General features: G+C 39.0%; 1 long non-coding RNA gene across 1 annotated transcript; it reads left to right on the plus strand.

Annotated features, from left to right (window-relative positions):
* The first annotated feature begins 8,006 nt into the window (after nt 1-8,006).
* LOC112494771 lies at nt 8,007-9,876 on the plus strand. Its single transcript, XR_003060535.1, has 2 exons — nt 8,007-8,668; nt 9,414-9,876. It is a non-coding gene; the product is annotated as an uncharacterized LOC112494771 (long non-coding RNA).
* Nucleotides 9,877-10,263: the final 387 nt, after the last annotated feature.

A 10,263-nucleotide genomic window follows, 5' to 3' on the forward strand; every position in this document is an offset into this window, starting at 1 on the left:
GGGGGGGGGGTAGACAGTTCCTGTTTTGGGATTAGTGGTAGATTTACGCGCATGCGTATATCCTGGTGATCTAACATATATATGATGACGTACTGGGTTGGTTATTTACCCAAGGTCTACTCAAATGCAGTTATCGCAACAGGGAGGGAACGCAAAAAGAAAGGGAACACAAGGTATAATATAAAAGAATATAATTAATAAAATATAAATATCGATACACAAGAAAATAAAAAAGAAATGAAACCAGATGATAATAAATTAAAAATATCAGACATCAATTGATCATTTGTCTTAGCAAGACACTGGAGTAGAAACCAAAATATCCACTATGACAGCTGAGTTGAACACGGTGAAAGAAACAGGGAATACTATTGTTAAAGATGTTGCTGAGTTATCAAATAGGGTCCATAGAGCAGAAGAAGACATTAACGATCTTCATCGAGCAGGTAAAAATAGCGATCAATCAATTGTCCTCTTGATGAGTATTAGGGAGTTTGAGAACGACAAGAGAGAAGGAAGAATCTCATGGTTTTTGGGTTCATTGAACCCATGGAAAAGGAATCGAATAAGAGATTGAATATCGACAAAATTGTGAATCTTCCCAACAACAATTATACGCTGGATACTGTGAAATGCATGCGTATTGGAAAATATGACGCAACATCCGCGTCTCTTAAAAATTCTCCTGTATGAATCATCGCTTGTATTCAAACTAAGGCAGGAATTCGCGAAGAGGAGGACCGTGAACACTTTTCTACCATCCCTACCGAACGTCACATTGCAGCGCCAAAAGTACGTCAAGTTGAGAGAGGAGTTGACTTAACGCAAGCAAACGACGGGTTCACAGAACTGGAAAATAGTATCGAAGAATGGATCAATCGCCGTTGCTCGGAAATGGGGCCAGCAGAGGAGAGTCTCCACCCGGGAGGGAACATGACTGTTCTTCAAGGTTCCTCGTCCACGACATCTAATATAACTCATAGGAAATTAATAAATATGTCCATGCTCTATTAAAACACAAATAGCATTCTTAACAAAGGGACACAGGTGCTACTCACCTCGTCAAGTCTTAACTTCGATTTAATTGCTCTCACTGAAACCTGACTTACCCAGGAGAGATATTCAACAGAATATTTTGACAAAAATATGTATTCAGTATTCAGGCAAGACAGGTTAGATCCGAGCAAGGATCGTGGAAGGGGAGTTCTGGTGGTAATTAGGTCCACCTTATTACCTCATCAGCTTGACCTCTCTGACTTATTCCCGTTTTTCGTCGCTATTGCCTTGAAATTCTCGCTACGATCAATGCCAATTATTGTTTTAGTCATCTAAATTCCTCCAGATGCACGCACTGCAGACTATGTTGATTTCTTGGATGCTCTTATTGACTGCCCACTACTTATTTCTCATAATCTAATTATTCTAGGTGACTTCAACGCCCCTAAATTCACAGATAGTATCCGGGCCTCACTCACTGAGCAGTCTAGTCCAAACCGCAAAGCGAGAGCGGTCACCGAATTCGCATCATTCCTAAACGTTAAGCAACATAACCTTATTCAGAATCATAACGACCGATACCTTGATCTGGTCTTTGCGAATTTACCTTGCCATGTTAATGAAGCACTCGAGTCCGTAGTAACCTGTCATCGCAACCACCCAGTGCTCGCTATTGAACTTTCTATCCCAACACCAAACCATAGAGTTGTAAACTCTCCTAAGTCACATTTCCCACCTAATAACCTTAATAAACCATACAATTTTAATAAGTATGATTTAAGGACGCTATACGAGTGCTTGAAGGTCTGTGATTGGTCTTCTCTAGCCTCGGATGAGAATGTGAATATCACTTGTGATAACTTCTATAGCATTATTTACGATATTCTGGATACTCACGTCCCACGAAGAGAGGTAAAAAGCTCCAAATAGCCTTCGTGGTTTACTAGCAGCATTATTTCTTCTATTAAATTAAAGGACTACCACCACAGAATGATAAAAAGACAAATTTAATTTTCAACCACGACCAATTTGTGTTTCTTACAATTAGACGGGTAATAAAAAATGATAGTAAGGGAGCGCATCAGGGGTATCTTAGAAGACTAGAGACTAACATCATTGAATCTCCATCCAAAGTTTGGAAATATATTGATGGAATCCGTAATGACTCGCGAATCCCACCCATAATGATGTTGGAGAATGGTTCTGTTGAGGAGCGATATATGATTGTGAATGAATTCGCTCGATTTTTCTATAGTGTTTATGTGCCGACAGATCTACCCCTGACACCTGAATTGGCGGATTCTAGGGCCACTGTGAGACTCGGAAATATCTTATCGGTATCACGTGATGATATCGCGAAAGCTCTCTTCAAATTCAACACCAAAATGACAGCAGGTATTGACAGGATACCGAGTGTTTTCCTCAGGGGCTGCTCGGAAGCCTGGATTGAGCCACTTTACTTAATCTTCAATAAAGCCTTAAAAGGAGGAATCTTTCCGGACAGGTGAAAAATCGCCAAAGTCATCCCAGTATTCAAATCAGGATCAAAAAATGAGATCACTAATTATCGCCCAATATCTGTATTGTCTAATTTTTCTAAGGTCTTTGAAATTTGTTTCTACAACATATTAAACTTCACATTCACTTCTCAACTGTCCCTATACCAGCATGGCTTTACGAAAGGTCGATCAGCTGTAACCAATTTAGTTTCCGTCTCTCAACTCTTGATTAATGCAGCTTCAGCAGATAAACAAGTTGATGTGGTCTACACTGATTTTTCGAAGGCTTTTGATAAATTTAATATTAACGTGTTATTGAAACGCTTGATGGAATAAGGAGTCGAAGAATCGCTACTACGTTTATTAAACTGATATCTATCGAATCGGTAAAATTTTGTCTACCATAGGGGTTTCGTTTCCTCCCCATTTTCCCAACATCTGGCGTGCCACAAGGCTCAAATCTTGGTCGATTGCTGTTCAATATCTTTCTTAATCAAGTGACACAGCATTTGAATTGTGAGCACTTGTTTTATGCGGACGACGCAAAAATTTATAAATTAATTGAGTCCCCTGATGACTGTGTAGCCCTTCAGGTCAATGTTACAAACTTTGCCTCCTGGTGTGAGTCGAATGAACTCCCACTGAAGATTAAAAAAATGTGAATACATCAGTTATTTCACGAATCGCTCCCCGATTACCTTCGATTACACAATTAATGAAACAACTCTAACTAGAACTAACTCATGCGTTGATCTAGGAGTAGCTTTTGATCGAGCCCTAACATTTCAGCCACATATTGAGGGGGTCGTAACTAGCACTAAAAGAGTACTTGGGTTTATAATTAGAACATGTCGTAGCTTTAAAAACAACACAGTCCCTCGAATATTATTTAATAGTCTTGTTAGATCTAAACTGACCTACGGTAGCATCCTCTGGTCTCCTCTGTACGAGAAATACATACAAGTTCTGGAATCCATCCAGAAAGGATTTTTGAAATTCCGAGCCGGAAGCAATCGATTTAATTTCCTAACACTTGAACAACAAAGAGTCAAAACGGCCATCATTTTCGTAGTAAAAGTACTCAGGGGTATCGTTGATGCTCTTGAGGTACTATCCCAATTACACATCAAGTTCTCTCGACCCGCTACAAATCATGCATCTACCTCCCGAGAGTGAGGAACAACCTAGCTTTCTCATTTCTAATCCATAGAGCTAGTATTGCGATTACTTTTGTTGAGAAATACATTTATGCTGACGAATATTGCACCATAGTGCAATGATCGGTGCGATGACCGCGAATGCGATAGCACAAAGAAAAATGAAAATGCTTAGTCTGTAAAATTGTCAAGCAAAGCTCTATTATAAAAGGACTGCCTTGCGAGAAGCAGTCAGTGGTCGACATGTAGTTGTCTGTATTGAGTCTTTGAATAAATTCATATATAAAAATCTACCTTTTTTATTAACAACTTTTATGTTCAGCCGCTACCCTAACCTGGATGTGTTGAATGATTCTATGGACTCGCTTTTAAAAAAGGCGTATAAAACTGTCATCGTTCATATTGAATTTCCTGCTCTTGTATATAGTTTAAACATACGATTATACACTCGCCACGTCGCATATGTTCTTCGATTAAAGTTCTCATTATGTTGTTCTTTTACCGCGTATTACTACCTAGGTTAGGATAAACTAATTGTAAGTTTATTCATTTACTACTTAAGTCATGTAATTGGCCTCGGCTGTTTGAATTTCATCAAGTAAATAAATAAAAAATAAAATAATACTCAAAAGACGCAATACTCGATTAGACAGATTCAAAATAGTAACAGAAGGGACAGCTCGCTTGGGAGCTAGCAATGTCGCAATCGGGCTTTTAACGGGTCGGTGGGAAGGGGAGCCGGGGAAGGATGGATACGCAAGTAAGCAAAGGCACAGGGGGGAGGGCTTATCAGAACTAAATATCTCAAGAACAACAAATGGGCGCTAGCTATTGTAACGGGATAGCACCGTCGAGTGACCTCAGGAGGTCCTCGAATATTTACTCTACTCGATGGCACGGCTAGCACGGGGGAGAGGAGAAGGGCATCTCATGGAAGAAGGTTCCCCAACGCAAATGGCTTCTTACGATATTACTTCGATGACTACAGTTATTCGAAAGGCGAACGGGGGAAAAGAGGGTAGCTAAAAAAGGGCGCAAGATACCAAAAATAAGGCGCACGCAACATACCACTCGGTCCCAAGCCTCTCCAGTAGAAGGCCGATCTAAATCCTGAAAAGAACTACTAAGACTAAAAAAGCCAGTCAATGTGAGACGGCTCGCTAGTGTCCGGAAGGAACCTACGAAATTACAAAAACGCAAATAGAAAAGGGTGCAGGGAAAAGGGCAAAAGGGGATTTTAATTATACGATAATCGTGCTTACTCAATAGCTCGCTACACAGTAATCCCAAATAAGGACTTTCACTCACTCTTTCACTGTTAATCGAAGAAATCCGAAATCACACACTTCGCTCGCTCGCAAACCTGGCTCGAAGTGACGAAGTTTGGAAGTTTTCTGGTTTTCATTTCCTCTGGTGGGGCTCCAGGTCCTCGGTGACTAGTTGAACCGCTGGACTGAGAGGGGGCAACGTGTTTCGGTATTGGTCCGCAGTTTGGCTATGGCAGGGCTCTGGCGCCTTCCGTTGATACGATGCTGGCTGGCCTTTCAGCACCTCGCTCCAGGGTGGCACGGGGTTGGCTTCGCCGCCACGCTGGGTAGCTGCTTGCGCGCCGGGCAACGTACCGGCCTCCATGACTTGTTAAACTCCTCCCGGGCACGTCCGCGGAGTTGGAGGGAGAGGGCTCCTCCGCTGTCACACGGGCCTCTTTACTACCCATGTGACGGGACTGCACCGAGCCTGCATTCACATGGTGAGGGTGGCTGCCTGGCGGGCATCATCTCCACATGGTCTCGATTAGCTGTCGAGCCTCCTGTCCATGCCTTCCCTGCATTTCGATGCCTAAGCAACGTAGTAACTGTCTCAATCCTTCCTTGCTGACTGTTGGTCCTGGGTGATGGTCCTCGATGGCTCCAAGCCAGTGCCCTAGAAGAATAGGGGACTGGCAAAGGAAGGCTGGCAGGAAGGGATCTTATATTAAATACAATGTTCCTAAAACACTAAATATACGCAATAAACAACAATACCTGAGAATATACCTGATACGCAACGCTCGAGGCGAATAGTATCCTCGAGCCAGATAGCGAGGAAGAGTCTGTAGTAACATTTTTGTTACAATATTGTAACGTGACAAAACGACCAACTTCTCAGTATTCCTGTACTGAGAGCGCACTCGTTACAAATAGACGACAAGGACGCACGGCTAGTGTCAGCACTAGCCTATAGATGAAAAACGTCTCCCGAAAGTTAATCCGCGGAAAGTAATCGAAAAATAATCCGATAGAGAATAAGCACTTCTCGCTAATAAATATTGGATTACAATTAGTCAAATACGACATTTCAAGTCAATCGAATGATGATATTCGAAAACCGGAATTACTAGAGAGGATAGTCGAAAATCAGAAAAGGCAAGTGAGTATAGTTCAAGTCAGCGTAACTTAAATCCGCAAGGATAACGCATTTAAAATCGTATAATGTTAAGCTCGATTTATGCCTTCTGGGATAGAGCATATTCATTTCATTACTGATCATAATTGTGTCGAAAGGCTACGGAACATTAGCATTAGCTATTCCGCTTAGACCTACACGTAGAGAAAATTTATTCAAGTTCTGAGGAGAACATAGCGATCTACCTCAGAAAGGCTACGGAACATTAGCATTAAGCTCGATTTATGCCTTCTGGGATAGAGCATATTCATTTCATTACTGATCATAATTGTGTCGAAAGGCTACGGAACATTAGCATTAGCTATTCCGCTTAGACCTACACGTAGAGAAAATTTATTCAAGTTCTGAGGAGAACATAGCGATCTACCTCAGAAACTTCAATTATCGCCATATTGTTATAATCTATAATCCGCGCCGTAATTAGTTGAGTCGCACACAGTGCCATAGCCAATATATAGGTAAAGCGCCACTAAGGCTGTAGGACCAACACAGGCATATCCTCTGTACCTCACATACAGGGCAGAGAGAGATAGGAATAGAAAACAAACATAGCATGATTCATTGACAATCCTTCCTACAATACCGACCGTTATATCAAACGATTATAAGTGACACACGTCACAGAACGACTGTACCGATTAACGATAATTCAATAAATTTTTTTTATTTTATTTTACTTTATCAACCTGTGTCGACTAAATTCTTAAAGATGCCAGCCCCGAGCACTTACCTACATCCTATTTCATACACTCATAAGGAGCATACGAAATTGCACTATCGACAAACGTTACAATATATATTTATATACGTTGTAACGTGGCGTTACATAGCTGGAGGGGATGCCCAGCTGGGAATGACCGAAAAATAAATAAATAGGACTTATCAAGTCGGACAGTGGGTTCGGCGGCACAGTGGTAAGTGCCTGAGTTGGCAGTCTGAAGGTACCGGGTTCGACTCCTAATTAGAAATCATACTTTTTCGAAAACTTCTAGCCCTCCAGCGCCCCCTGGCGGCTCTGTAAATAAATTAATTATAGCGAAGGCGAACCGGGGACCCCGTTATAATGTATTCACGCTACAACATTTATTCATATCCGCTTACCTATGCATAATCATATAGGCATTATAACATAAATACATCTACACCGATATACTCAACCATTGTAACGCTAACAACACGAACACAAATATCACATATAAATCTCACGACTGAACGAGTATCGGTATCAGGCGATAAGAACGCCCGGGTTGTTCAAATAATCAACAGTTCATAATTATTTGCAAATTAATCACTACTGAATCTTTAATATAGATATCATTTCACAACATTCATCGGTTTACTTGAATTTTTTCTAAAATACCAATTTCCTCATTTCAAAATTTCTGATTGCGTACATCGCTCAACATGCAATGAATAAGCAATAAAACAACAGCTGGGCATGTTCCTGGGAATTCAAAAAATAATAACAGGTTCATCCTCTACGATCATTCCTTCAGTCTAAAACATGTTGAACGTAAGATGTGTATCCCTAAACCTGCCCCACGCTGTAAGTGACGCTATGAATTCCCAAAATCGGGGATCTTAGTTTTGATACACCCCCTAATCCTCGCAATTTAAATTATAATTTGCAGTCTTTTAATTGCTGATTCGCCGACATATCATAAAATCTCGGAATATACTCTTGTATATGCTTCTCAAATTCGGTTCATCATATCTTTTTGCGTGGTTGGTACTTTTTTGTACACCTCTTCTTTTAAGTGACTCCATAAAAAGAAATCTAGCGGTCTTAGGTCTGGTGAGATTGTAAGAAGTAGCTCCTCGATAATCCATCTCTAAATAACAGTTGCATTGTTATTGACAGAACAACAGTAGTATTACATGAAAATCTTCCATCGACCATAGTCTTTTTCAATATTGAGGTCACCTTGGTTTTTTAGTCACGACTGCATAGAATACGTGCCTGACGTCATTTAGGGACTGAAGTACAAGCGTAAGACTGCGACAAAGTAATTCGAATAGAACCACACGTGTCATTGCCATCTATTTGACTTTCAGAGCTTATTGGACGTCAGCAGACATGCGCATTAGTTCTTACGAGAATTTTTGTTGGCGTTCACCACGTAAAGTGTGCAGTGTGCATTTCTTTGTTGGCAAATGCGAAATAACGAGAAGTTTTTAACAGCAACTACTACATTTAACGTCTTACAATTATTAACGAAAAACAAAAAGTCATGGCTAACTTGAAGGAAAGGGACACACCCCGCAAATTGATTTACTAAAATATGTATGGAATGACCATGCAGAATATTTTCGAAATTATTGCCGAATACCAGCTGACATATTTAATATTTTACTTTAGATGCTAACTTACAAAACCAAAAAATAAAATACGAATCATAATAAATTTACATCAGCCAAAGAGAAATCAGTTTTAATCTGTAATTTTTGGGCATGAAGAATTCGTATTTTAGTTTAATAGTCATCTTCACAATAACAAAGTAAACAACAATATCAAGTATTGTTGCGGAGGTCTGCACATCTCTAATTGAAATACAACAAGAATATGTTAAGGTAAATACATAACTTTTATTTACTTGCTATATTTAATTTTTATTACAGCTAATTAGTACACTTTATTTACTTGTCATATAGTAAAACACCAAGGTGACTCAACGTTTTGTAACGCATACACTGTTCGATAAAGTTTCTGTGAGTCTGTGGTAGGTGTAGAAATTGTTAGAAGTGCTGGATAAGTCGCAATTTATGCAGACGGTAGTTGATCGAACTGGCGACATTACGTTGATACTGACAGTGCTTGAAAGAACTTCCTGCTGTAGTTCTAATTATAGCTGAATAGATAATAAGCGTTATACAAAAATATCTCTATTTTCGCTTCGAAGAGAATATGATTAATTTGATGTTCGACGTGCTACAGATTGACAATGTATTCTTCGAATACAAATAGTTTTATTATAATTCATAGCTAATGTCTTCTTGAGTGAAACAAATAATTTATGTTTTCTGTGTCTTGCTTAAGTTGTGATTATCATTTTACAGTTTTTTCAGTCTATACTAACCGTTAATTGTCCATTAATTCTTCATTAGGCCCGTGACAAATAACCGATGTTGACATTGAACAAATATAAATAACGCTTATTAATTAAAAACGACCTTATCCTACAGAGAAATTGATAATAAATATTATTGAAACTTCTAAATCTCTTCGTGAAACCTTTATCACAAAAAGATTATATTGAAGAAAAAAAGAAAGACAGAAATACTTTCCGTCAGTGTCTAATTTTGAAAATAATTTCAGATGCCTGAAGCTCAAGGAGATTGAGGAAATGATGCACAAGGATATGAAGAAAATGGAAAATTTCCGCAGCGTATTGGAGTAATGGATAGGAAACACATACAGTTAAAAGCGCTACCGGAAGAAGGAGCAATTTTATAAATGACAAATCTTGCTTGCGGATTTATGTTTTAATTTTATATATAATAATGGTTGATGTGTATGTCAAAATTCGGATGGAGGTGCTTATGAAATTTTATCTTAGCATTTGTGCTATACATATGGAGAAAATACTTTACAACTGTTACCTTCGGCTATACTTTAAGAGTAAAAAAAACCAAATGCTTTTAACGCAGACAATTCATTGCCTCAAAACACAAATCTCGTTCATCCGTATCTTGGTTCACATCAGAGGGTTCCTGCTAATTAATTGTATAATTATAATCTTTGAAGAGCATGTAGAGGGATAAAAATGTCTTTGGGACTATTTTAGTGTTTTTAAACTATAATGAAAAAATTATGCTCTTAAAACCGCTAAAAACGGTACTCGAATTATACATCTAACAATTATTTGAGAATGCATATGGAGAGTGGGAAGTGGGACGGTTTTCGGCCAATGATCAGCGATTCTGACGCCCGTCGAGATTTTTCTTCTTTTTCATTATGTAAAGAGCTTCCTATAATTATAGATCCCATTTAAAATTGGTATAGAGGATACCATAACTACGAATTCGCTGAAATTAGTATACCCGGTTTAAAAAATTTAGACAGTTTTTGTCCCAAAAGTTGTGATTTAATCTATTCTGCTGTTTTTAGCCGATTTTATCCTCATTTTTGAAAATGTGTATTTTTATACGGCAGATTTTACATTGTA

The sequence above is a fragment of the Cephus cinctus genome, unplaced genomic scaffold, assembly GCF_000341935.2.
Source record: "Cephus cinctus unplaced genomic scaffold, Ccin1 Ccin1_scaffold0782, whole genome shotgun sequence".
Taxonomy (NCBI): domain Eukaryota; kingdom Metazoa; phylum Arthropoda; class Insecta; order Hymenoptera; family Cephidae; genus Cephus; species Cephus cinctus.